The sequence below is a fragment of the Somniosus microcephalus genome, chromosome 30 (genome assembly GCF_052327205.1).
Source record: "Somniosus microcephalus isolate GS21.2 chromosome 30, FLI_Smic_1.0, whole genome shotgun sequence".
Lineage (NCBI taxonomy): Eukaryota > Metazoa > Chordata > Chondrichthyes > Squaliformes > Somniosidae > Somniosus > Somniosus microcephalus.
In genome coordinates, this window is record NC_141016.1 from 36,762,599 (window position 1) to 36,790,576 (window position 27,978).

Sequence of the window (27,978 nt, forward strand, 5' to 3'; positions counted from 1 at the left end):
AATTTGTTCATCACTGTCTGGCATAAAAATAAAACAAAAAAGGTGGTGCAACCATGGCTAACAAGGGAAATTAGGGATAGCATAAGATCCAAGGAGAGGACATATACATTGGCAAGAAAAAGCAGCAAACATGAGGATTGGGAGCATTTTAGGACTCACCAAACGAGGACAAAGGTGAGAAGTAAGAGGAGGGCAATATAATATGAGAGTAAGCTTTCAGGGAACATAAAAACTGACTGTAAAAGCTTCTATAGATATGTAAAGAGAAAAAGATTGGTGAAGTCAAGCATAGGTCCTTTGCAGTCAGAACCAGGCGAATTTATAATGCAGAACAAATAAATGGCTGAACAATTAAATACATACTTTGGTTCTGTCTTCACAAAGGAGGACACAAATAACATCCCTGAGATGTTGAGGAAAATAGGGTCGAATGAGAGGGAGGAACTGAATGAAATCAGTATTTGTAGGGAAATGGTATTAGGGAAATTGACGTGATTGAAGGCCGATAAATCCCCAGGGCTGATAATCTACATCCTAGGGTAATTAAGGAAGTAGCCCAGAAATAGTAGATGCATTGCTGATCATCTTCCAAAATTCTATAGACTCTGGCACAGTTCCTGAAGATTGGAGGGTAGCTAATGTAACCCCACTATTTAATAAAGGTGGTAGAGCGAAAACCGAGAATTATAGACCAGTAAGCCTGACATCAGTAGTGCGCAAAATGCTCGAGTCCATTATAAAAGATGTAATAGCAGAGCACTTGGTAAACAGTGACAGGACTGGACAAAGTCAACATGGATTTACAAAAGGTAAATCGTGCTTGACTAATCTACTGGAATTTTTTTGAGGATATAACTGGTAGAATAGATAAGGGAGAACCAGTGGATGTGGTGTATTGGAGTTTCAGCAGGCTTTCGATAAGGACCTGCATAAGAGGTTAACGTGTAAAGTTAAAGCACATGGGATTGGGGGTAAGTTTCTGACATGGATAGAGAACTGGTTGGCAGACAGGAAGCAAAGAGTTGGAATAAATGGGTCTTTTTCTGAGTGGCAGGCAGTGACTAGTCGGGTACCGCAGGGATCGGTGCTAGGACCCCAGCTAATCACAATATATATTCATGATCTAGACGAGGGAACTAGATGTAATATCTCCAAGTTTGCAGACGACACATAGCTGGGTGGGCGTGTGTCCTGTGAGGAGGATGCCGAGAAACTCCAGTATGATTTGGATAGGTTGAGTTATTGGGGAGATGCATGGCAGATGCAGTATAATGTGGATAAATGCGAGGTTGTCCACTTTGGTGGCAAAAACAGGAAGGCAGATTATTATCTGAACAACAATAGATTGGGAGAAGGGGAAGTGCAACGAGACCTGGGTGTCCTTGTGCACCAGTCGCTGAAGGTAAGCATGCAGGTGCAGCAGGCGGTTAAGAAGGCAAATGGTATGTTGGCCTTCATAGCGAGAGGATTCGAGAACAGGAGCAAGGATGTCTTGCTGCAGTTGTACAGGGCCTTGGTGAGGCCACTCCTTGAGTATTGTGTGCAGTTTTGGTCGCCTTATCTGAGGAAGGATGTTCTTGCCATGGAGGGAGAGCAATGAAGATACACCAGACTGATACCTGGGATGACAGGAATGACGTATCAGGAGAGATTGTGTCGATTGGGCTTATATTCGCTGGAGTTCAGAAGAATTAGAGGGGATATCATTGAAAATTACAAAATTCTAACAGGACTAGACAGACTAGATGCAGGAAGGATGTTCCCAATGGCGGGGGTGTCCAGAACCAGGGGTCACAGTCTAAGGATAAGGGATAAGCCATTTAGGACAGAGATGAGGAGCAATTTCTTCACCCAGAGAGTGGTGAACCTGTGGAATTCTCTACTACTAGAAAAGGTAGTTGAGGCCAATTCACTAAATATATTCAAGAAGGATTTAGATATATTTTTAAGGCTAAAGGGATCAAGGGCTATGGGGAGAAAGCAGAGACAGGATACTGAGTTTGGATGATCAGCCATGATGTCATTGAATGGCCTACTCCTGCTCCTATCTTCTACGTTTCTATGTTTCTGTGTTGCTCTCAATGTGTTTCTTTTTGTAGATGAAGGTTGGCCGCCGAGACTGACTAATGGGGGAAGCCGCTGTGACGGGCGAGTGGAGATTTACTACAACGGCAGCTGAGGGAGAGTGCGGGACAACCTCTGGGACCTAAACGATGCCAATGTGGTCTGCAGACAGCTGGGCTGCGGCTCTGCGATAGCCGCTTATAACTCTTCAAAGTACGGAGAGAGTGAAGGGCCCGTGTGGGTGAATGATGTCCAGTGTGAAGGAAACGAGTCTCGGCTCCGGAACTGCAGCTCATTCACATTGAATCCATCTCTCAATGAGAGCATCGGCGTAGGGGTCCTGTGTTCAGGTGAACAAATGGTTCAATTTTACAGAACCATCAAGGGGAATATCTAATCTGCTGAGAAAAGTGGTAATATTGGTCACTTGTTCCTCGGTGTCTCTACACCAGTTATTTAACTCAGTGGGTGAGAGCAAAGCGAGAGGACACGGGCTGAAGGGAGAAACATCAACAACGATAAGTTGCATTGATTTGCTCCTTTAACAAAGACAAACGTCGCAAGGCGTTTCCCAAGAGCGCAATCAGACTGGAAACTGACACAGAGCCCAACAAGGAGATTTTAGAAAGGGTGTCTAAAAGCTTGGTCAGAGGGTAGATTTCAAGAGGGCGGCTTAAAGGTGGACAGGCTGAGATGTTTAGGGACGGATCACGTGGTTGCAAATCAGCTCCATTGTGCAGCATATCAGTGTAGACAGATGAGCTGGAGTTATACTGGGGTAGGTTTCAGTGTACTGTGTATAAACGAAATGAACATGGGCTAAACATAAATGAAGTAGGAGATGAGAGTAAATGTCAAGCAAGGTAATGAATACGGGTGACAAAACCTAACAAGGAGCAGATACAACTATAGAACATGAGCATAAAATGACTGTTAAAAATAGAGGAAGTGAAACGATTAGTAAAAACACGTTCAATTGCCTGAACAACAATGTGCACAAGATTCGAAAAAAATGAGGGAACTGGAGACAATGAATCCCAGCAGCCAGAGGTAGCAGGAATATCTTAAACATTTCTCTGCTGTGCATTCTATATAATATGGAAGAGTAGACAGATGTTCAGTTGTATAGTTTCATTTATCTGTCACAGCCGCTTTAAAAGGTCAGAATTTTTCGGCTGGAGAGGATACAATGGGTTGGATTGAGTGATGAGGTTCATGTGTATTGGAAGTATAATCCTCCTGTATTGTTCTCCAACAGGTCACGTGCAGTTAAGGCTGTCCGCCGGTGGAAGCCCATGTGCTGGGCGAGTGGAGGTTTATTACAATGGGACCTGGGGTTCAGTTTGTGATGATTCCTGGGACCTGGCCGACGCTAACGTGGTTTGCAAACAGCTGGGTTGTGGAAATGCATTGGACGTGGAACTTCCTGCTGCTTGTGGACCAGGCTCAGGCCCAGTTTGGTTGGATGAACTGAACTGTTCGGGTGACGAATCTTTTCTGTGGGAATGTCCCTCAGCACCGTGGGGTAACCACGACTGTGCTCATAAAGAAGATGTAAGGATGATGTGTTCAGGTAAGGGCGCTTTCAACCTGCTCATTTTCTGCAGTGTTATTAGCAATGCTTCAGACAGGAGATATTACAGAGAATGACATAGAACATAAGAAGTAGGAGCAGGACTAGGCCATACGGCCCCTCGGGCCTGCTCCTCCATTCAATAGGATCATGGCTGATCTGAACCTAGACTCACGTCCACTTCCCTGCCCACTCCCCATAACCGTTAATACCCTTATCAGCTAGGAAACTGTCTATCTCCGTTTCAAATTTATTTAATGTCGCAGCTTCCACAGCTCTCTGAGGTAGCAAATTCCATAGATTTACTACCCTCTGAGTGAAGAAGTTTCTCCTCATCTCAGTTTTGAAACAGCAGCCCCTTATTCTAAGATTATGCCCCCTAGTTCTCGTCTCACCCATCAGTGGAAACATCCTCCCCGCATCCACCTGTTCAATCCCCCTCAGAATCTTATATGTTTCAATAAGATCACCTCTCATTCTTCTAAACTCCAATGAGTATAGGCCCAATCTGCTCAACCTTTCGTCATACATCAACTACTTCATCCCAGGAATCAACCTAGTTGAACCTTCTCTGCACTGCCTCCAATGCAAGTATATCCTTCCTTATATATGGAGACCAAAACTGTACGCAGTACTCCAGGTGCGGTCTCACCAGTGCCCTGTAAAGTTGCATCAAAACTTCCCTACTTTTATGCTCCATACCCCTTGCAAAAAAGATCAACATTCCATTTGTCTTCCTAGTTACTTGCTATACCTGCATGCTAACCTGTTGTGTTTCATGTACTCGGACCCCAAGATCCCTTTGTACCGCAGCATTTTGTAGTCTCACTGCATTTAAATAATAACTTGATTTTTCATTCTTCGTTCCAAAGTGGATAACCTCACATTTTCCCACCTTATACCCCATCTGCCAATGTTTTGCCCACTCACTTAACCTCTCTATCTCCCTTTGCAGTCTCTTTGTGTCCTCCTCACAACTTGCTAACCCACCTATCTTTGTATCATCAGAAAACCAACAGTACACTCGGTCCCTTCATCCAAGTCATTAATATAGATTGTGAATAGTTGAGGCTCCAGCACTGATCCCTGTAGCACCCCACTAGTTACGGATTGCCAACTGCAAAATTAGCCATTTATCCCGACACTGTTTTCTGTTAGTTAGCCAATCCTCTATCCTTGCCAATATATTACCCCCAGCCCCGTGTGCTCGTATTTTGTGCTGTAACCTTTTATGTGGCAACTTATCGAATGCCTTCTCGAAATCCAAATACATTACATCTACTGGTTTCCCCTTATCCACCCTGTTTGTTCCATCCTCAAAGAACTCTAAACGTTTGTCAAACACGATTTGCCTTTCATAAATCCATGTTGACCCTGCTTGATTGTCTTATGATTTTCTAAATGTCCTGCTATTAACTCCTTAATAATAGATTCCAGCATTTTCCCAACGACAGATGTTAGGCGAACTGGCCTATAGCTTCCTGCTTTCTGTCTCCCACCTTTCTTGAATAATGAAACATTTGCAGTTTTCCAATTCGCTGGGACCTCTCCAGAATCCAGGGAATTTTGGCACATTACAAACAATGCATCTGCTATCTCTGCAGCCACTTCTTTTAAGCCCCTAGAATACAGGCCATCAGGTCCAGGGGATTGTCGGCCTTTAGCCCCATTAGTTTGCCTAGTACTTTTTCTCTAGTGATAGAGATTGATTTACGTTCCTCCATCCCTGTAGCCCCTTGATAATCTATTATCATTGGGGTGTTTTTAGTGTCTTCTACCGTGAAAACTCATCCAAAATAATTATTTAGAGTCTCTACCATTTCTCTATTTCTCATTATTAATTCCCCAGTCTCATCCTCTTAGGGACCAATGTTTATTTTAATTACTCTTTTCCTTTTTATATACCTGTAGATGCTCTTACTGTGTTTTTATATTATTTGCTAGTTTACTCTCATATTTTATCTTCTCCCTTCTTCCAAGGATAATGTGGCCTATGTCTTCCTCGTATCAAAATGCACCACCTCATAGTTACCTATATTAAAATTAATTTGCCAATAAAATGCCCATTCTGCCCGTTTATTAATTCTTCTTGTATTTTGTCGCAGTCCTCCTCAGTATTAACCATACCTCCTAATTTGCTGCCACCTGTAAACTTTAAAATTCTACTTCCGATTCCCAAGTGCAAATTGTTAATGCAAATGATGAGCAGCAGTGGCCCCAACACCGGTCCCTGTGGAAGACCACGTCCCACCTTCCACCAGTCTGAGTAACGACCTTTAACCCCTACTCTCTGTTTTCTGTTTGGTATCCAGCTAGCTATCCATTCTGCTACTTCTCCACTGACTCCACATGCTCTGGCCTTAGTCATGATTCTACAATGTGGTACATTATCGAATGCCTTTAGAAAATCCACGCATATTACACCTACTGCTTTAGTCTCGTCTACTCTTTCTGTAAATTCTTCAAATAATTCAATAACATTGGTCAAGTATGACCTTTCATTTTGACATCCGTGTTCACTCTTCTTTCTTATGTGTTTGGAATGTAGATGTATTTCTGAAATAATTACCAACACCGGTGCAACATGTGTTGTGCAGTATGAACCCAAAGCGGGTTATCAATCGAACCACCTGGATATTTCTTGTTTCATTGACAGAGCACAAAGAGATGCGGCTGGTGAAAGGACAGCATCGCTGTGAGGGAAGAGTGGAAGTGTTCTACAATGGGACCTGGGGAACAGTGTGCTCGGATAAACTGGATCGACATGATGCAGAAGTGATCTGTAAACAGTTACAGTGCGGCCCCCTCATATCTATTGAGTATAACATTCGGTCATTCGGAGCGGGATCCGGACCCATTTGGCTCGATGAGATGGAATGTAAATCACACGAGTCGACCCTTTGGCAGTGTCAGTCAGACCCTTGGGGCGAACACAACTGTCATCACGGGGAGGATGCGGGTGTTGTTTGTTCAGGTAACACAAGGAAACTCTCAATGTGCGGGTGTCATTTCAAACATTGCTGTCCAATACAGTCAGCATATTTCTCTTCTCAACAGAAGCCAAAGTGCCGGAGAGATCCCACAGTTCAAGGGTCTGTGTTCGAGAACCTCGTGCTAAACATGAACATTCACTAGGTGCTTCCTCCTCTTCGTTATACAAACTATCTGACTTGTATTCCAGGCTTCTACTAAATAAATAACAATAAATGATTCTCTTTGATAGACTCGGGACAACTGTTGCGCCTGGTTGGAGGCAACACCAACTGCACCGGGAGAGTGGAGATATTGTCCAATAACAGCTGGGGCACGGTGTGTGATGACTCCTGGGATATGGCCGATGCCAATGTTGTCTGCAGACAGCTGGGTTGCGGCCCCGCTCTATTGGCCGCAGGAGGGGCCGTAATTGCCCAGGGTGCCGGTCTTATCTGGCTGGATGAGGTGAAGTGCACCGGAAGTGAATCCTTTCTGTGCGACTGTCGTTCCTCACCGCCAGGTCAACATGACTGTGATCACAAGGAAGATGCCAGTGTGATTTGTTCCGGTAACATGCCTCATGGATTTCAGAAATTTAAAACAACGTTTATATTTTTAATGTAAAATCCTAATGTTTGAAGTTGATGAAATGTTTGTACAATATATTCCACAGGACTCGATTTGCCTCCTACTGCTTCTCCGTCCACACCTGCAGGTACTTTCCATCAATAGTACTATTATTAGTGGTATTGGTGTTTTTATCATGTTCTTTGTTTTGTTAATTTCTGAAGATAACGTGAGTGCTTTCAAATTGACTGGAACATTTTTAAAATATAAGGCGGACTGTGTCTGTTAAATCTTTCTGCAATCTTGTGATTAGGACAGGGGGGTAAAACCACCTCCATCCCTGTTGCCACCTGCATAACCCTCGGGGTACTTCTAATCTGTGAGCTGATCGCACTGATGGCGGTAATACAGAGAAAGGCAACAAGAAGAGGTGAGGCAGAAATCTTACCGCTGAACTAACGCTTGATCTCCGATCGCTTCATATCCTGGCGAGTCTCCAGTTAATTGCACTTTTCCATACGACGGATATTGGCTCCCGGTTAAGCAGCGCCTTGATTTCAAAATTCTTATCCTTGTTTTCAAATTCCTCGATGGCCTCACCCGTTCTCTGTAATCTCTATTTATTGATTGGTCTGTTATTCTTCCTTTATCCATTGGGTATCCGTTCCACCCCTTCAGTTTCTGGGTCCGGATGCCCAATCTCGAACTCTTTGACAGGGTTCTCCACCTTTTTGAGAAGTGACAGTTTTATAGGACTTTCTGCATTCTCCGGTGATTACTCTACCTCCCAACACAACATTTCCACACATATCTCACCCACCCAACACACTCCTGCTCCGTGTACACAGCAAGGCTCCTCTCACACTGACAGGACATGCCAAAGAACCATCAGCTCCTCACTTGTGCTTCCAAACTGATGCTCTCTGCAGAGATCAGTCAACTTCACCCAGCTTCTCTTCAGCTGAACTCCCCGTGTGGCCCCGTAACCGAGCGACCAACTGGAGTTCATTTCTCCTGATACCCCCTCATCCCGTCTTCCCGAGGTCAATACAACTGGCCGCAGTCTGCTGGAGGTGAACATGTGTCTGCACAGAGACACAGACACACACAGGGAATCACACACACAACTAAACTCCTCCACATTCACGCTAACTGATTCTGACCCTTGACTATCACTATATCTGTTATTTGGATTTATTTGCAGATGAATTCCTGTGAAACGCGCGTTGAGTGAATCAAAATGTTAATCTCCCCGCCCTCGCTCCAACAGGTGCTGTCACTCACGGCAGGGAGTCACCTGCTGGTTTGTACCAAGAAATTTATGAAGAGATTGAGAATATTCCACCCGGCGAGGATTCCGCTCAGACCCAGGGTTCAGGTCTGTATTTTCCGTTTGATACCGAATCTTCACTGGAGAAGTGTCACCTCCCCTTAAATACCCCTTTTAATGGTCAATGTACTGACTGGACACGATGAGCAGTCCACTCACTGCCCCCATGTGAAGGAGTCCTATCACAGTGACAGTGTCTCTGTGTCCGTGTGTATAGTGAGAGCAGCAATGGTTTGGGGAAGATTCCCACTGGTCGGTATTTGTCAAAGAACGGGTTTACGGGTTGTTTGTAAATAGCGAGCAGAGACGCTGTTTCCATTTCCCACCGGCTCCACACGGACTCCCTCAGATATCTGAGCCCAGGACTAATAAACCCATCGGCTGATTGTATTCTTTATTTTATATTCACTCAAACATCACCTGAAGTCACAGATCGATACAAAAGTATGGAGGTTATGCCTTAGTAATACAGGACATTGGTGAGATCACATCTGGAGTACTGTGTACAGTATTGGTCTCCTTATTTAAGGAAGGATGTAAATGTGTTGGAAGCAGTTCAGAGAAGGTTTATTAGACTGATACCTGGAATGGGCGGGTTGTCTTATGAGGAAAGCTTGGACAGGCTAGGCTTGTATCCACTGGAGTTTAGAAGAGTAAGAGCTGACTTGATTGCAACCTATCTATATATATATAGGACCAGGACTGCTGCTCCCCACGGGTGAGTACGCATGGGGTACGCACATGTAGGCCCAACGAAAGGGCCGGTTTCGTGCATGCACTGCACATGCGTGGGAAACCGGAACTTCCGTTCCCTTAAAGGAAGGGGTTCACGGGTCGAACGCATGTGCTGGAGTGGCAGCACGTATGCTGTGAACTTCCTTCTTTTTTGCAGGTTTCTCCGGGAGGGTAAGTCTCCAGGAGCTACCCTTTTCCAAAGCAGTCGCAAGGCCTGCTTTTAACAAGGTAAGTGGTGAATTAAGTAAGATTAAAACATTTTTCCACAGGTTTATTATTTTTAAATACTTTAAAGAAAGGTAAGTTTATTTTTAGCCCCGTTAGAAACCGTAATTAATTTTTTCAAAAAATTGAATTCTTGTTTTGGTCCAGACATTCGGGTCAGGGGGCTTCCCGCGGGTGTAAGCCCCCGACCTGCACTTAGCTTGCGTGCCGGCCATTGAGCTGTAGGACCCCGTGGGATTCCGATCTGGGGCCTGGTCCAGCTGCTGGCGCGCAGTGCTTGCGTATCCCAGGGGCGCAGTTAGTTTGATGCATCCCCTGGGATCACGTGGACCATGGGCAGCCAATCAGAGCAGGGATTGCTCCATTCATAAGTCTTGACAGGAAGTGCTGTCAAGACTTATAAATACTACGGCCCCAAAATAGCACTAAACCTTCAAATAAATTTTTAAAAACTATCACATTTTTTAAATAAACTAAACTACATGAAATAACTATTCTAAACAATAACTTAAATTTTTGAAAAAAATTATTTTATCTTCTAACGGGGCTAAAAATAAACTTACCTTGCTTTAAAGTATTTAAAAATAATAAACCTGTGGAAAAAATGTTCTAAATTTAATTAATTCACCACTTACCTTGTAAAAAGCAGGCCTTACGCCTGCTTTTTACATTTCTAAATTCTGCAGACATACCCTCACGGAAAAAACGGTAAAAAGAAAGCTAAGTTTGATGCGCACGCGCAGCTTCTCCATGCACGCATTCGACCTCTGAACCTCTGCATTCAGAGGAACGGAAGTGGTGGTTTCCCATGCATGCGCAGTGCATTGGGAGTTTGGTCTCCAGATTAGCAGACATCGCGGAGGCGGAGCAGCGAGGCGAGGCCCAGTCGAGGCAGCCGGGAGCAGCAGCGGGTGTTGAGTCGAGTTGGAGCAGCAAGGCGAGGCAGCCGGGAGCAGCAGTGGGTGTTGAGTCGAGTTGGAGCAGCGAGGCGAGGCCCAGTTGAGGCAGCCAGGAGCAGCAGCGGGTGTTGAGTCGAGTTGGAGCAGTGAGGCGAGGCAGCCTAAACAGGCTCAACAGGCAACATTCCAAAGGGAGGTCAGAATTCAAAAGTGACATCACAGCCAAGCTGGTAGGTGATTGGCTGGTTGGTGAGTACTTTTCCTTCCCTTTGAAAACCTTTATAAGTTGGTAAGTTCAATTAAATAGAGGTGTGATATTCATCATCTAGAATCGGGGCAGAGGGCATTTAAAAATAATAATAATAAATTTAATTAATTACATAGAATGGCAGAGCAGGTGATGTTTTACTGCTGCAATATGTGGGAGCTGGTGGACACCATTGATTCTCACGGTGATCACATTTGCAGTAAGTGTTGGCTGCTCGAGGAACTCTGGCTCCGTGTTGATCAGCTGGAGTCCGAGCTTGAAATACTGCAACACATCAGTGAGGGGGAGTATTACCTGGACTCTGTGTTCCAGGAAGTAGTTACAGCAATGAGATTAACTAATTCAGATGCATTCCGTGGTCAGGGACAGGAGGGTGTGTCTGAGTGAGGCAGGTACGGGGATCCAGGAGGTAGTGTTGGAGGAGCCGCAGCCCTTGCTCTTGTCCAACAGGTTCGAGGCTCTTACTCCCTGTGAGGACAGGATCAGGGACTGCAGGGAGGATGAGCAACCTGGCCACAGCACCGTGGAACGAGGGGCCATTCAAGTGGGGGGGGAGTAAAAAGAAATGTTGTAGTCGTAGGGGATAGTATCATTAGGGGGATATATAGGGTTCTTTGCAGCCGAGAGCAAGAGTCCTGAAGGCTGTGTTGCCTGCCCAGAGCCAGGGTTAAGGACATCTCCTCTGGGCTGGAGAGAAACGTGGAGTGGGAGGGGGAGGATCCGGTTGTCGTGGTCCATGTTGATACCAACAACAGAAATAGGACAAGGAAAGAGGTTCTGCTGAGGGAGTATGAGCAGCTAGGGGCCAAATTATAAAGCAGAACCACAAGGGTAATAATCTCTGGATTACTACTTGAGCCACGAGCAAATTTGGCTAGGGTAAATAAAATCAGAGAGTTAAGTGCGTGGCTCAAAGACTGGTGTGGGAGAAATGGGTTTTGCTTCTTGGGACACTGGCACCAGTACTGGGACGGGAGAGAGCTGTTCCATTGGGATGGACTTCACTTGGCCAGTGCTGGGACTAGAAACCTTGCAAATCGAATAACTAGGGCTGTACAGAGAGCTTTAAACTAATTAGTGGCGGGGCGGTTTCAAAAGAGCGAAAAATAAAAATGTCAGTGGAGAGGGCAATAGAGCAAGGTAGCAGTGGGGGAATTAAAAACCAGAGCGTGTCAGGAAGGGACAGAATGTATAAAGATAAAGGTAGAGTAGTAAAGGGGGCAAAAGCAGGAATAAATTGTCACATAACATATTTAAAAGTTCTTTATCTGAATGCACGCAGCATTTGTAAAAAAAACATGGACGAGTTGATGGTACACATAACTACACATGAGTATGACCTGGTGGCCGTTACAGAAACATGGCTGCAAGGTGACCATGACTGGGAACTAAACATCCAGGGGTATTTGACAATTAGGAAGGACAGACAGGATGGAAAGGGAGGTGGGGTGGCTATGTTAATAAAGGATGGAATCACTGCAATAGTGAGAAATGATATTGTGTAAAAGGATCAGGATAGTGAAACAGTTTGGGTGGAGATAAGGAATAATAAGGGGAAAAAGTCACTAGTGGGCGTAGTCTATAGGCCTCCTAACATTTGCAACTCTGTTGGTCCGAGTATAAATCAGGAAATAGTTGGGGCTTGTAATTAGGGAACAGCTATAATCATGGGGGATTTTAATTTTCATATTGACTGGACAAATCAAATTGGGCAGAGCAGCCTTGAGGAAGAGTTCATAGAGTGCATTAGGGACGGGTTCCTTGAGCAGTATGTAACTGAACCAATCAGGGGGCAGGCAATCTTAGATCTGGTCCTGTGTAATGAGACAGGATTAATTAAAAATGTCCTAGTAAAAGATCCCCTTGGAATGAGTGACCATAACCTGTTTGAATTCCAAATTCAGTTGGAGGGTGAGATTTGGAACTCAAACCAGCGTACTAAGCTTAAATAAAGGAGTCTATGAAGGTATGAGAGCAGAGTTGACTAAAGTGGACTGGGAAAATAGATTAAAGTGTAAGATGGTACATGAGCAGTGGTGTACATTCAAGGAGATATTTCACAACTTTCAAGAAAAATATATTCCAGTGAGGAAAAAGGGGCATAAAAGAAAAGACAGCCATCCGTGGCTATGTAAAGTAGTAAAGGATAGTATCCGACTGAAAACAAGGGCATATAAAGTAGCCAGATCTAGTGGGAGGATAGAAGATGGGGAAGCATTTGAAAGCCAGCAAAGAATAACTAAAAGATTAATTAAGAAAGCGAAGATAGATTATGAAACTAAACTAGCAAAAAATATAAAATCAGATAGCAAGAGTTTCTACAGCTATATAAAAAGAATAAGGGTGGCTGAAGTGAATGTTGCTCCCTTAGAGGTCGAGACCAGAAAATTAGTGGTGGGGAACATGGAGTTGGCAAAAACGCTGAACAAATATTTTGTATCAGTCTTTACAGTAGAGGACACTAAAAATATCCCAACACTGGACAAACAGGGAGCTATAGGGGGCGGAGGAGCAAAACACGATTAAAATCACTAAGGAGGTGGTACTCAGTAAGATAATGGGACTAAAGGCGGATAAATCCCCTGGACCTGATGGCTTGCATCCTAGGGTCTTGAGAGAAGTAACGGTAGGGATTGTGGATGCATTGGTGGTAATTTTCCAAAACTCCCTGGATTCAGGAAATGTCCTTGCAGATTGGAAAACTGCTAATGTAACGCCCTTATTGAAAAAGGGAGGCAGACATAAGGCTGTAAACTATAGACCAGTTAGCCTAACATCTGTGGTTGGTAAAATGTTGGAGTCCATTATTAAGGAAGCAGTAACAGGACATTTGGATAAGCAAAATTTAATCAGACAGAGTCAGCATGGTTTTACGAAGGGGAAGCCATGTTTGACAAATTTTCTCGAATTCTTTGAGGACGTAACAAACAGGGTGGATAAAGGGGAACCAGTGGATGTGGTGTATTTGGACTTCCAAAAGGCATTTGACAAGGTGCCGCAAAAAAGATTACTGCACAAGATAAAAAATCACGGGTTTGGGGGCAATATACTGGCATGGGTGGAAGATTAGCTATCCAACAGAAAATAGAGAGTTGGGATAAATGGTTCATTCTCGGGTTGGCAATCAATAACTAGTGGTTTTCCGCAGGGGTCAGTGCTGGGACCCCAACTCTTTACAATCTATATTAACGATTAGGAGGAAGGGACCGAGTGCAACGTATCCAAGTTTGCCGACGATACAAAGATGGGAGGGAAAGCAGTGAGTGAGGAGGACATAAAAAACCTGCAAAAGGACATAGACAGGCGAAGTGCGTGGGCAAAAAATTGGCAGATGGAATATAATGTTGGAAAGTGTGAGGTTATGCACTTTGGCAGAAAAAATCAAAGAGCAAGTTATTATCTAAATGGAGAGAAACTGCAAAGTGTTACAGTACAAAGGGATCTGGGGGTCCTGGTGCATGAAACACAGAAGGTTAGTATGAAGGTACAGCAGGTAATCAGGAAGGCCAATGGAATCTTGGCTTTTATTGCAAGGGGGATGGAGTATAAAAGCAGGGAAGTCATGCTGCAGTTATACAGGGTACTGGTGACGCCACACCTGGAATACTGCGTACAGTTTTGGTTTCCATATTTAAGAAAAGTTATAATTGCTCTTGAGGCAGTTCACAGAAGGTTCACTCGGTTGATTCCAGAGATGAGGGGGTTGACTTGTGAGGAAAGTTTGAGTAGATTGGGCCTCTACTCATTGGAATTCAGAAGAATGAGAGGCGATCTTATTGAAACATATAAGATTGTGAGGGGGCTTGATTGGGTGGATGCGGTGAGGATTTTTCCATTGATGGGTGAGACTAGAACTAGGGGGCATAATCTTAGAATAAGGGGCTGCTCTTTCAAAACTGAGATGAGGAGAAACTTCTTCACTCAGAGGGTAGTAAATTTATGGAATCTGCTACCTCAGAGTTGTGGAAGCTGTGACATTAAATAAATTTAAAACTGAGATAGACAGTTTCCTAGCTGATAAAGGAATAAGGGGTTACAGGGAGAGGGCAGGGAAGTGGACGTGAGTCAAAGTTCGAATCAGCCATGATCCTATTGAATGGCGGAGCAGGCCCGAGGGGCCGTATGGCCTACTCCTGCTCCTACTTCTTATGTTCTTATGTTATGAAACCGGCACTTCCATTGGGCCGACGAGTGAGTACCCCATGCATACTCAACCGTGGAGACCCGAATTTCTGGGCCATTATGGCCCAGAAATTGGGGTCAGAGGCTTCCTGCAGTTGCAAGCCTCTGACCTGCACTTACCTAGCCTGCCAGCTGTTGTGCTGTGTGCCCGCGTTGTATTCCGATCCTGGGCCTCTTCCAGCTGTTGGCGCACAGTGCTTGTGTATCCCAGGGGTGCAGTTAGTTCAAAGCGTCCCCTGGGGTCACGTGGGCCATGGACAGCCAATCGTAGCAGGGAATTTCTATTCATAGATTTGACAGGAAGACCTGTCAAATCCATGAATGCAGTTCAGCCCCAAAACATAACTAAAACTTCAAATACATTTCTTTGAATCAAATTTTTAAAGTAACTATAAATTACATAAAATAACTATTTTAAACAATAAGATCCTGAGGGGTCTGGACAGGGTGGACGTGGAGAGGGTGTTTCCTCTTGTGGGGGAATCTAGAACTAGGGGTCACTGTTTAAAACAGAGATGAGGAGAATTTTGTTTCTCACAGAAGGTCGCGAGTCTTTGGAACTCTCTTCCTCAAGGGCAATGGAAGCTGAGTTTTTGAAAATTTTTAAGACAGAGTGATGCACTATCAATTACTCATAAAAGACTGAGAGTTAAGAGAGTAACTAAAGGCTTTTATTAACAAAAGAATGAAGGTCTGCCTCGAGTGGTCGACCGGTCCAGAAATACAAAGGGCTGGGGAGCAGTCACCTTTATACTAGGACTTGTGGGAGGAGTCAGCCGAGGCATGTCCAGGCATGTACACAGTGGAATACAAACAGTGGTTTACCACATTCACCCCTTGATTAAAATTGAGTCCGGCGGGGTGAAGTGTATTAAAAGTTAGTGTATTGGAGTCTCTCCGGAGGTCTTGTCTGCCGCTGTGATCGGCGTGGCGACGGCAGGGGTAGTGGAGCTTCCGGCGTCGAGTCCTGCGTAGGCTGTGGCACAGGCATGTCGTCCTCGTAGATGTCGAGTGGGTCGCGGGGCCCAGGCCTGCCGTCTGCTGGGGCTGGATATCGGATCGTGGGGGGGGGTGGTAGTGAGTAGTGGGTTACTGCGGCCCCCGAGGGTGCAAGGTCTCTTATGGAGACTGTGTCCTCCCGCCCGTCCGGGTATGCAATGTAAGCATACTGGGGGTTGGCGTGGAGGAGGTCGACCCTCTCAACCAGGGGGTCCGTTTTATGGGTCCTCACGTGTCTTCTCAGTAGGACCGGCCCTGGGGACGTCAGCCATGGCGGTAGCGATGTCCCCGATGTGGACTTCCTTGGGAAGACAAACATTTTCTCATGGGGGGTGGCATTAGTGGCAGTGCAGAGCAGTGACCGAATAGAGTGGAGCGCATCGGGGAGCACATCCTGCCAGCGGGAGGTTGGAAGGCCCCTAGACTTTAAGGCTAGCAGGGCGGCCTTCCAAACTGTCGCATTTTCTCTTTCCACCTGTCCGTTCCCCCGGGGGTTGTAACTGGTGGTCCTGCTTGTGGCAATACCCCTAGTTAGCAGGTACTGACGGAGTTCATCGCTCATAAACGATGAGCCCCGGTCGCTATGGATATAGCTGGGGAAACCGAACAGGGTGAAGAGGTCGTTCAGACATTTAATGACCGTGGCACTGGTCATGTCCGGGCAGGGGATGGCAAACGGGAAACGGGAGTACTCATCAATAATATTGAGGAAGTACACATTGCGGTCGGAGGAGGGGAGAGGCCCTTTAAAATCAACGCTCAGGGGCGAGTGGCTTTTATCAGGTGGGCCCTGTCTGGTCTATAAAAGTGCGGTTTGCACTCAGCGCAGACTTGGCACTTCCTGGTCATGGTCCTGACCTCCTCAATAGAGTAAGGCAGGTTGCGGGCCTTGATGAAGTGGAAGAACCTGGTGACCCCCGGGTGGCAGAGGTCATTGTGGAGGGCCCGCAGTCTATCGATCTGCACGCTGGCGCAGGTGCCACACGATAGCGCATCCGGGGGTTCATTGAGCTTCCCGGGCCGGTACAAGATCTCGTAATTGTAGGTGGAAAGTTCGATTCTCCACCTCAAGATCTTGTCATTTTTGATTTTGCCCCTCTGCTTGTTGTTAAACATGAAAGCAACTGAACGCTGGTCAGTGAGCAGGGTAAATCGTTTTCCGGCCAGGTTGTGCCTCCAATGACGCACAGCCTCCACAATCGCCTGGGCCTCCTTCTCAACAGCGGAGTGTCTGGTCTCCGGGCCTTGGAGGGTTCGTGAAAAGAAGGCCACGGGTCTCCCCGCCTGATTGAGGGTAGCGGCCAGGGCAAAGTCGGACGCGTCGCTTTCCACCTGGAAGGGGATGGATTCGTCCACTGCATGCATGGTGGCCTTGGCAATGTCCTCCTTGATACGGTGGAAGGCTAAGCGGGCCTCTGCCATCAAGGGAAAAGAGGTGGACTTGATCAGCGGACGGGCCTTTCCGCATAGTAGGGGACCCACTGGGCGTAATAGGAGAAAAACCCTAGGCACCTCTTCAGGGCCTTGAGGCAGTGGGGCAGTGGGAGTTCCATAAGGGGACGCATCCGGTCGGGGGTCGGGGCCGATGACTCCGTGTTCCACAACACAGCCAAGGATGGCGAGGCGGTTTGTGCGGAATATGCACTTCTCCTTGTTATATGTCAGGTTCAGGAGTTTGGCGGTGTGGAGGAATTTTTCGAGGTTTGCGTCATGGTCCTGCAAGTCACGGCCCCAGATGGTCACATTGTCCAGATATGGGAAAGTGGCCTGCAACGCATTTTGATCTACCATCCGGTCCATCTCCCTTTGGAAGACGGAGACCCCGTTGGTGACGCCAAAGGGAACCCTAAGGAAGTGATAGAGGCGGCCGTTTGCCTCAAAGGCAGTATACTGGCGGTCCTCAGGGCGGATAGGGAGCTGGTGGTATGCTGATTTCAGGTCAATGGTCGAGAAGACGCGGTACTGCGCGATCTGGTTACATAGATACATAGAGATAGGAACAGGAGCAGGCCATTCGGCCCTTCGAGCCTGCTCCGCCATTCAATGAGATCATGGCTGATCTTCGTCTGAGATCATAGCTGATCTTACCAGTTCAGTACCCCGTCCACGCCTTTTCTCCGTAACCCTTAATCCCCTTAGCCTTCAGAAATATATCCAATTCTCTCTTGAAAATATTTATTGAATTAGCCTTCACAGCCCTCTGTGGCAGGGAATTCCACAGGCTCACCACTCTGAGTGAAGAAATTCTTCCTCATCTCTGTTTTAAATGATTTGCCCGCTATTTTTAGACTGTGGCCCCTGGTTCTGTGCTCCCCGGCCATGGGAAACATTCTCTCTGAATTCAGCCTGTCCAGGCCTGCCATAATTTTATATGTTTCGATGAGATCCCCTCTCAATCTTCTAAACTCCAGTGAGTACAAGCCCATATCAGCTATGCGGGGGAGTGGGTAGGCGTCTAGCAGGGTGTAGCGATTTATTGTCTGGCTGTAGTCGATGACCAGGCGCTGCTTCTCGCCGGTCTTAACGACCACAACCTGGGCTCGCCAGGGGCTGGTGCTGCCCTCAATAATCCCTTCCTTCAGGAGCCGCTCCACTTCGGTTTTAATGAAAACCCTGTCCCCGACACTGTATCGCCTGCTCTTTGTGGCGATGGGCTTACAGTCGGGGGTGAGGTTAGCAAACAGTGGGGGGGGCTGACTCTGAGTGTGGAGAGGTTGCACCTGGTGCGCGGCGGGCAATTTGGAAGCTGCTGGCTGCGGACTGTGAGTGGGGGGTAGGGGTCCACCGTACGCCATCGTAACACTTTTAAGGTGGCACTGAAAATCTAACCCCAGCAGGACGGCAGCGCAGAGGTCGGGCAGGACCAGAAGTTTAAAATGATCGTACACGGTCCCGTCTACTACGAGTGTCACCACGCAGTAGCCGCCGATGTCCGCCGACTGGGACTCGGAGGCCATAGAAATCCGCTGGTGCGCAGGCAGGACTGGGAGAGAGCAACGCCGCACTGTGTCGGGGTGGGTGAAGCTCTCTGTGCTCCCAGAGTCAAAAAGGCAGATTGTATCGTGACCATTTACCTTAATGTCCATTGTGGAACTGGCCAGCTGGTGCGGTTTCGCTTGGTCCAGTGTAACGGATGCCAGCGTAGGGGTCGGTGTGTCGCTGCGGGTATCAGATGAGGCGGTGTTGGGGGCCTGCTGCGTTCCGGCTGTCGTCCAAGATGGCAGCGTCCATGATCCCCATGTGGCTGGAGGCGTCCAAAATGGCTGCTGTACCGGTGGTTCGCACATGGCCGGGGAGGCCCAAGGTGGCGGCCCGCATGGCCCACACGCGGCGCTGCTGGGGTTCGGGGTGGCTTTGGCCCTGCAGACGCTAGTGTAGTGTCCCTTCATCCCGCAGCCCGAGCAGATCGCATTTTTCGCCGGGCAGCGCGCTCTGGGGTGTTTTGCCTGGCCACAGAAGTAGCATTTCTGGCCTTGGGGCACTGCTGTCTGGCCTTGGGACACTGCTGCGGTAGTTGGGCCGTTGCTGGGGTGTGGCTGGGGTGGCACGGCGCTATGAGGCGGTCCTACCGTGTCCCAGGCTGTCATTCCCCGTGGCATCCACGGTGCAGAGGAGTAGGCATCCATGCCCCGGTAGGCTGCATCCAATGATAGTGCGAGTTCAGAGGCCTTGTTGAGGTCGAGGTCACTCTGCTCCAACAGTCGCTGTCGGGTGTAATTGGATCTGTGGCCCGCTACAAAAGCGTCCCGGATAAGTTCCTCTGTGTACACGGCGGCCTTTACATCCTTACAACCACAGGCCCGGCCAAGCACAGACAGTGCCTGAAGGTATTCCACGGTCGATTCCCCAGGTTGTTGTTTACGACTCCCCAGAAGGTGCCTGGCGTACACTTCGTTCACTGGGCACGTGTACTGCTCCTTGAGGAGCTTGATAGCGTCCGCGTACGAGGTCGCGTCTTGGATGACCGAGTACACTCGGTGGTTCACTTTGGAGGTCAGGACATCTAGTTTGTCCTCGTCCGATTTGATTGCTGCGGAGGCGGTCAGGAATTTTTCGAAACACCTAAGCCAGTGAGTAAACTTGGTGGATGAGTCCGCCTCCCGATGATCTAAGTCCAGGCATGCTGGTGTGAGGATCTTCTCCATTATAAAAATGTTGTTAATAAAATTGATGCGCTATCAATTACTCATAAAAGACTGAGAGTTAAGAGAGTAACTAAAGGCTTTTATTAACAAAAGAATGAAGGTCTGCCTCGAGTGGTCGACCGGTCCAGAAATACAAAGGGCTGGGGAGCAGTCACCTTTATACTCGGACTTGTGGGAGGAGTCAGCCGAGGCATGTCCAGGCATGTACACAGTGGAATACAAACAGTGGTTTACCACACAGAGGTAGATAGATTCTTGATAAGCAAAGGGGTGAAAGGTTATTGGGGGTAGGCGGGAATGTGGAGTAATCAGATCAGCCATGATCTTATTGATTGGCGGAGCAGGCTCGAGGGGCCGAGTGGCCTACTCCTGCTCCTAATTTGTATGTTCGTATGATTGAAATCATCTTCATTCCTTCCTTTATAATATTGGCCTCGAATTTGCGATCGAAGGCTTGCCATAGACGAACGACTCTGGACCGCAAGCAAAGTACGCAGCTACCTGCTGCCTCCAGACCTTTGGTCTGTTCTGCTCTTGGGCCTGCAGGCGTCCACCTGTGTAAAAGCCCTGTATCCCAGACGCGCAAGCGGTTCACGTGGGCCAGTCCAACCAATCACAAAGGGGAATTCCTATTTTGTTTTTGGGGAATCCATTTCAGTACGGAATCCCCGTAACCAGAATGACCCAGATTTCCCGGGGCCGTTGGCCGAGTACGTGGTGTGTACCCAGCTGTAACTCACCCCCGAGTTCCGGGTTTCCACGTTCGATGCGCATGCGCGAAAACTCGGAACTTGCGCTCTGTCAAGTTTCAGCTCGACATCCACCACATCCCCGGAAATGGACATTCCCTGGCGGAGAGCTGGGCTATTTACCCAACTACTGCCCAGCGAATGCCCGTGAAACTCTTACCCCTGGTAAAAGCAGGGGTAAGGTCGTCTCTTAACAGTGTAAGAGTTTAAATAAATATTAAAATATATATTTTTAAATTATAGGTAAAAAAAAAAAAATTTTGTTTAGGTTATTTTTAACACCTGTAAAACGTTTACATTTATTTTTCAAAAAATTAAACTTTTGTTTTAAATATTTAATGAAATTGTATTTTAATTAATTTTGAACGTGTAATGATTTGTTTTTATTTAACTGGTGTGTAATTGACATTTTAGGGGATTCCTTTTCATGCTGATGGTGATTCTGTACCTAAAGCCCCATAAGCAGAATGGTGATCCGCCTTTCTGATTGTTTGGGACGGCTCACATGATCCCAGAGCCGCTCACAAACCACGTGCACCTGAGACACGTGGGCCTTTACGCAGGTGTGGGCGGAGAGGCCCAGGAGCGCAAGTGTCCAAACCTCCGAGACCATCAGGTCGGTTCGCACTATTCTTGCGTTTTGGAGGCATTCGCCCGCGGAAAGCCCCCGACCGCAAATTGAAAGAGCATTTACAGCACTTAAATAAAAATAAATAATCACAGGTTCCAAATTAGTTAAAACTCAATTTAATTAAACATTTAAAATCATTTTTTGTAGAATAAATATAAAAATTTTAAAGGGTCCAAATATAACCTAAACTAACGTTAAAGATTTAAATAACATGCACACAGGTAAAAGAAGGCCTTACCCCTGCTTTTACCAGGTTTAAGGGTTTTGTGAGCATTCGCTGGGCAGTAGTTCGGCAAATAGTCCAACTCTGCAGCAGTGAATGTCAATTTCCTGCGGATTCGAACGATCTGTTAAACAGAATCTGGACAGATTGCAAGTTCTGGGCTGTCGGGCATCACAGGCGGAACCCCGGAACTTGCGGGAAACTTACGATGGTGTGTGTACACCATCATAGGCCGCGGAAAATCCAGGCCATCATTTCCTGTGTTAGCTGACCTTGGAGTCTCTGTCACTAACATTTCATTTTATTCCCTTTAATCAATCCCATAAAAACTCGCTGATCTTATGAGGCGACAGCCACATTGTCCCAGATTCCATTTCTCTCGGTGACTGGATTCCTGTATCTGGAACATGTTCCTCGCAGGAAATCCTAACCTCTGATTGGTTGTTTCTATACGACTTATTCTAACAGGTTGTATTCTGATGTATAACATTAATTTACACATTGTGCTTCAGGATATCAGAGCAATACGCTTATCAAATCGATGAATCATTTGTCTTGGGCTATATTTAGGGAGGGAGTTAACCGTTAACATAAATCATTTGATTAAAAAACAGATGGATGAACGAATCGGATATTGTCCTCCTTGCACTATTTTCTGACCCATGTGTGGGGTGGGGGTCCAATTTGTGCCGTCACCACCGGCGGTTTGAGTCTCTGAAAATGAAAGAGACGGCAGGATTGTGGAGGGATCATGATCAGGAAACCCCGCTCCCTCTCTGTACTAAACAACTATGTTATAGACTATTATCTCTGCTCTGATACCTATTACCTGTACTAATGGGCTGTACTATATATTATTGGCCCAGAAATTCGGATCGGGGGCTTCCCGCGGGTGCATACCCCCGACCTACACTTACATAGCGCGCCGAAAGTAGAGGCCTGGGCCTGCGTGTATTTCTGGTCTGTGGCCTGCCCCAGCTCCGGGCGCGCTGTGCTTGCGTGATCCAGTGGCGCAGTTAGTTCGATGCGTCGGCTGGGATCACGTGAGCACTGGGCAACCAATCGGAGGATGCAAAAGTCCATTCATGAGTTAGACATAAGACCTGTCAAGCTCATGAAAACTCCGGGCGCCCAAAACAGTACATAACCTTAAAATAAATTTAAAAAAAACATCACACTATTTAAATCAACTATAAATAACATTAAATAACCGTTTTAAACAAAAATTTAAATTTTTGAAAAACACAATTTTATAAAAAGTCGGAGCTAAAAATACACTTACCTTACTGTACAGTATTTAAAAATAATAAACCTGTGGAAAAAATGTTCTAATTTTAATTAATTGACCACTTACCTTTTAAACTGATGTCCTTACGTCTGCTTTTTTAATGTGTAAAAAGTGGAGGCCTTCACGCACGGGCAAACCTGTCATAAACCGGAAGTTCAACGCGCTCGCGCTGCCTCATACGTCGCACGCATTTCACCTCTTAACCCCGCCTTTCAGGGGACCGGAAGTGCCGTTTTCCCGCGCATGCGCTGTGCATGCAAGAAACCGGCACTTCCATCTGGTCCACGCGTGGGTACCCCGTGCGCACTCACGCGTTGGGACCCGAATTACTGGGCCATTGTGTCTGACCGCTGCGAGGGCCGTCATTTATGGTCCATCCTTATTTGCCCTGATAAGGTGGTGATGGGCGTTCCTCTTGAACCGCTGCAGTCCTTGTGGTGAATGATTACCACAATGGTGTCAGTTACCAAATTCCATCACATTGTCACAGGGACGATGAAGCTATTGGGCTGGAAATTGCGGTCGGAGGCTTCCCGCAGGCGATTGCCTCTGAACCACAATTAAACTCCGCACCTACCTGGTGCCTCTGGACCTTCGGACACTTGTGCTCCTGGGCCTCCAGGCATATGCCTGTGTAAAGGCCCAGGAGCACATGCGGTGCGCAAGCGCCCCTGGGATAAGGTGGGCCAGCCCAACAAAGCACAAAGGGTGATTCTCATTATCCTTATGGGGATTCAATTTAAAGAAAGACATGCATTTATATGGCGCCTTTCACGACCACTGGACGTCTGAAAGCACTTTACAGCCAATTAAGTACTTTTGGAGTGTAGTCACTGTTGCAATGTGGGAAATGGGGCAGCCAAGTTACGCACAGCAAGCTCCCACAAACAGCAATGTGATAATGACCAGATAATCTGTTCTTGTTATCTTGATTGAAGAACAAATATTTAACTACGGAATCCACATAAGCATAATAGGAATCCCCTAAAAAATACATTTTAACAAAACTGAAATAAAAATAAATCATCACATAGTCAAAATTAATTCAAATAAAATGTAATTAAACATTAAAAGGAAAATTTAATTTTTTGAAATATAAATTTAAACATTTTTCAAGGGGCAAAAAATATCGTAAACTAATTTAAAAGGTTTATGTATGTTTAAATAATTTAAATACCTGTATTTTACTATGTATTTAAATGCTTACACTGGTACAAGAAGGCCTTACTCCTGCTTGTACCAGGTGTAAGGGTTGTGTGGGCATTCGCTGGGCGGTAGTTGGGCAAATAGCCAATCCCTGCGCCAGCGAATGTCCATTTCCTGCGGATGAGCACGATCTGTCAATCAGAATCTCAACAGATTGCAAGTTCTGGGTTTTTGTGCATGTGAATCACATGTGGAAACACGAAACTTGTGGGACACTTATGACCATGTACACTGTGTGTATGCGGTCATAGGCCCCGGAAAATCCGGCTCATTATGTTGTCTGCTCCGATATCCTGAACAATCTCTCCAATAACCATCCATTATTTGTGTTTGACAGTTTCTGGTTCCATTGACTCCCTCAATCAGATTGAATATTACACCAGTGACATTTTGGGTGACACTGACCCCGGATCAGAAAATCCTGAAGGGAACTCCTCCAGTATTCAAGGTGGGTACATTTTTACTTCCTACAATCTCTTTTTTGCACTTCACGCTTTCTACTACCTAAAACCAACAACTAAAGATAACAGAGCTTACTTGCCGATGAATGACACTGCCAGGGACCCGCAGTACCGGACAGTGATTTTAGTTACAAAATATTGTAGAAATAATTTGGATTTGAAACAAAATCATGTTAATTTCCCCCAATGGTATAATGGAATATTTTTTCGTTCCTGGATTCGCTGGCAAGGCCAGCATTTATTGCCCATCCCTAATTGCCCTTGAGAAGGTGGAGGTGAGACAGCTTCTTGAACCGCTGGAGTCCCTGTGCTGTTACAGAGTGAGTTACAGGATTTTGGTCCAAGGACAATGAAGTAATGTCGATATATTTCCATGTCAGAATGGTGTGCAACTTGGAGGGGAACTTGCAGGCGATGGTGTTCCCTGGTGCCTGCTGGCCTTGTCCTTCTAGGTCTTAGAGGTCGCGGGTTTGGGAGGTGCTGCTTAAGAAGCCTTGGCGAGTTGCTGCAGTGCATCTTGTAGATGGTACACACTGGAGCCACGGGGCGCTGGTGGTGGAGGGAGAGAATCTATAAGGTGCTGGATGGGGTGCCAATCAAGCGGGCTGAATTGTCCTCGATGGTGTCGAGCTTCTTGAGTGTTGCAAGAGCTGCACTCATCCAGGCAAGTGGAGAGTATTCCATCACACTCCTGACTTGTGCCCTGTAGATGGTGGAAAGGCTTTGGGCAGTCAGGAAATGAGACACTCGCCGCAGAATACCTGGCCTCTGATCTGCTCTTGTAACTATAGTATTTATGTGACTGGTCAATGGTGACACCTTCCATTACTTTGCTGATGATTGAGAATAGACTGATGGACCGGTAATTCGCCGGATTGGATTTGTCCTGCTTTTTGGGAATTGTCAAACCTGGGCAGTATTCCACATTGTCGGGTAAATGCCAGTGTTGTAGCTGTACTGGGACAGCTTGGCTTCAGGCGCGGCTAGTTCTGGAGCACAGGTCATGAGCCGACATGTTGTTAGAGCCCATGGCCATTGCTGTATCCAGTACACTCAGCCGTTTCTTGATATCACGTGGAGTGAATCGAATTGACTGAAGACTGGCTTCTGTGATGGTGGGGGACCGAGGAGGAGGCCGATATGGATCATCCACTCGGCACTTCTGGCTGAAGATGGTTGCAAACGCTTCAGCCTTGTCTTTTGAACTCGCGTGCTGGGCTCCGCCATCATGGGGGATGGGGATACTGATGAAGCCTGTTCCTCCCGTTAGTTGTTTAATTATCCACCGCCATTTACTACTGGATGTGGCTGGACTGCAGAGCTTTGATCTGAACTGTTGATTCTGTAAATCCTGTACCCTTGCTGCCCTCAGTCCTTCTTCCAAGTGGCGTTCAACATGGAGGAGCACTGATTCAGCAGCTGAGGGAGGGTGGTAGTTGGTAATCATCAGCAGGTTTCCTTGCTCATGCTCGACCTGAAGCCATAAGATTTCATGGTTCTGGAGTCAATGTTCAGCAATCCCATTGCCACTTCCTCCCGAATGTATAGCACTGTACCGACACTTATGGTGGGTCTGTCCACCTGGTGGGACAGAACAAACCTACGGTTTGTGTTGGAGGAGTTACCTAATGGCTTTAAGGTATGATTCTTTGAGTATGACTTTGTCAGGCTGTTGCTTGCTAGTCTGTGCAGCTATGGGACAATTTTGGCACAAGTCCCCAAATATTAATGAGATGGACTTTGCATTGTTGAGTGGGCTGTGTGTGCCACTGTCGTGTCCAAGGTCGATCATGATCAGGAAACCCCGCTCACTCTCTCTGTACTAACCGACTATGTTACACACTATTTTCTCTGCTCTGATACCTAGGTATTACCTGTACTAATGGACTGTAGGTTATTGTGTTTGGGAGGGCCGGCATTTATGGTCCATCTCTAGTTACCCTGATAAGGTAGTGGTGGGCCTTCTCCTGAACAACTGCAGTCCTTGTAGTGAATGATCTCCCACAATGGTGTCAGTTACCAAAATCCAGGATATTGTCACAGGGACGATGAAGGTATTATGTTGTCTGCTCCGATGTGCTGAAAATCTCTCCAATAACCATCCATTTTTTGTGTTTGACAGTTTCGGGTTCCATTGACGCCCTCAATCAGATTGAATATTACACTAGTGACATCTTGGGTGACACTGATCCGGGATCAGAAAATCCTGAAGGGACCTCCTCCAGTATTCAGGGTGGGTATATTTTCACTCCCTACAATCTTTGTTGGACTTCACACACTTTATTACCTAAAAGACATCAGAGCTTACTCGCCGAAAAATAACACTGCCAAGGATCCGTAGTACTGGACGGTGATCTTATTTACAAAATATTGTGGAAATAGTTTGGATTTGAAACAAAATCATTTCGAATTTCCCCAATGGTATAATGGAAGGAAACATTCAGTTCATTGTGTTTCCTCACACGGCTCTATGGGCCGAGAAATGTGAAATGTGTGTGCAGGTTGGGTGGGTGATTCAGTGGGAAATGTGTGACTTTAAAACGGAGACTAAACTACCCCGACATGACACAGTCCAATCATTCCCCCAGATAACCCCACTTCACCCGAAGGCCACATTGGTCCGCTCTCCTGCCCTGCAAGGCCCGGGTAGATTGATTTATAATAATATCATTCTGAGCACTCAGTGCTGGCATTTGGTTTCAGTGGAAATCTCTATTTCCTCCCAGGTCCGGTTCCGGGCGACTATGACGATGTTGAGACTGGAGTAACTGGCACTCAGGGCGGTCCTGATGCTCTCCTCACACTCAAAAGTGCCGGCGGTGATCTCTCCACTCTCGGTGAGTTACATCTCTGACATTCCCGCAGTCACCAGCCCTCTGTGTAGGAATGGACTGGCGCTGTTTTAAATTCCCTTTCAATCGGCGATGACACAGAGCGATGGTTGATTGAAGTCCATGTTGTGATTACAGGAAATGAAGTGTTCTAGAACAGGGATGTTCTAGAAAAGAGATCCTGATGCTGTTCAGTTTGGATTATCTTCCTTGTTAATACTCGCACCAGGAATCATTCCAGTGCTCAAACTGACCCGCCCGATTCTCGGATATTAGATGCACCTCGTCTGCTGTCACCCAGCGGTAAAACACAGCACGGGGGTGTGGGTAGAAAACAATTCTCTTCCACTCACAGACCAACAAAGTCCAGCCCCTTCACCAAATTGACAGATATATGTGACCCACACTGATGCGGGTTTTACTGCCATCATTAACCCATAATCTGTCTCTCCCACAGTGTACAGCTCTCAGACCCGCACTGATCCCGGTTTACCGGTTGCTTCCACTCCTGGTAACAATGACCATGTTCACTGTGACACGTTCACAACCCCGGACATTCCGCCACCGATGGGCAGTGACTGTGTGGTTCAAAATGTTACATCTACGTCAAGCCGGTAAGAGCAATGTTT

General features: G+C 46.6%; 1 protein-coding gene and 1 pseudogene across 2 annotated transcripts in view; both read left to right on the forward strand.

Annotated features, from left to right (window-relative positions):
* LOC147098145 (scavenger receptor cysteine-rich domain-containing protein DMBT1-like) overlaps nucleotides 1–27,978 on the forward strand; it is a 530,447-nt gene that overhangs the window by 25,436 nt on the left and 477,033 nt on the right. The window lies entirely within an intron of this gene.
* LOC147098146 (scavenger receptor cysteine-rich domain-containing group B protein-like) lies at nucleotides 1,543–27,967 on the forward strand (annotated as a pseudogene). Its single transcript, XR_015074268.1, has 12 exons — nucleotides 1,543–2,414; nucleotides 3,323–3,637; nucleotides 6,294–6,611; nucleotides 6,695–6,772; nucleotides 6,861–7,178; nucleotides 7,284–7,325; nucleotides 7,491–7,607; nucleotides 8,448–8,555; nucleotides 24,395–24,505; nucleotides 26,641–26,751; nucleotides 27,245–27,355; nucleotides 27,807–27,967. The product of XR_015074268.1 is annotated as a scavenger receptor cysteine-rich domain-containing group B protein-like (transcript).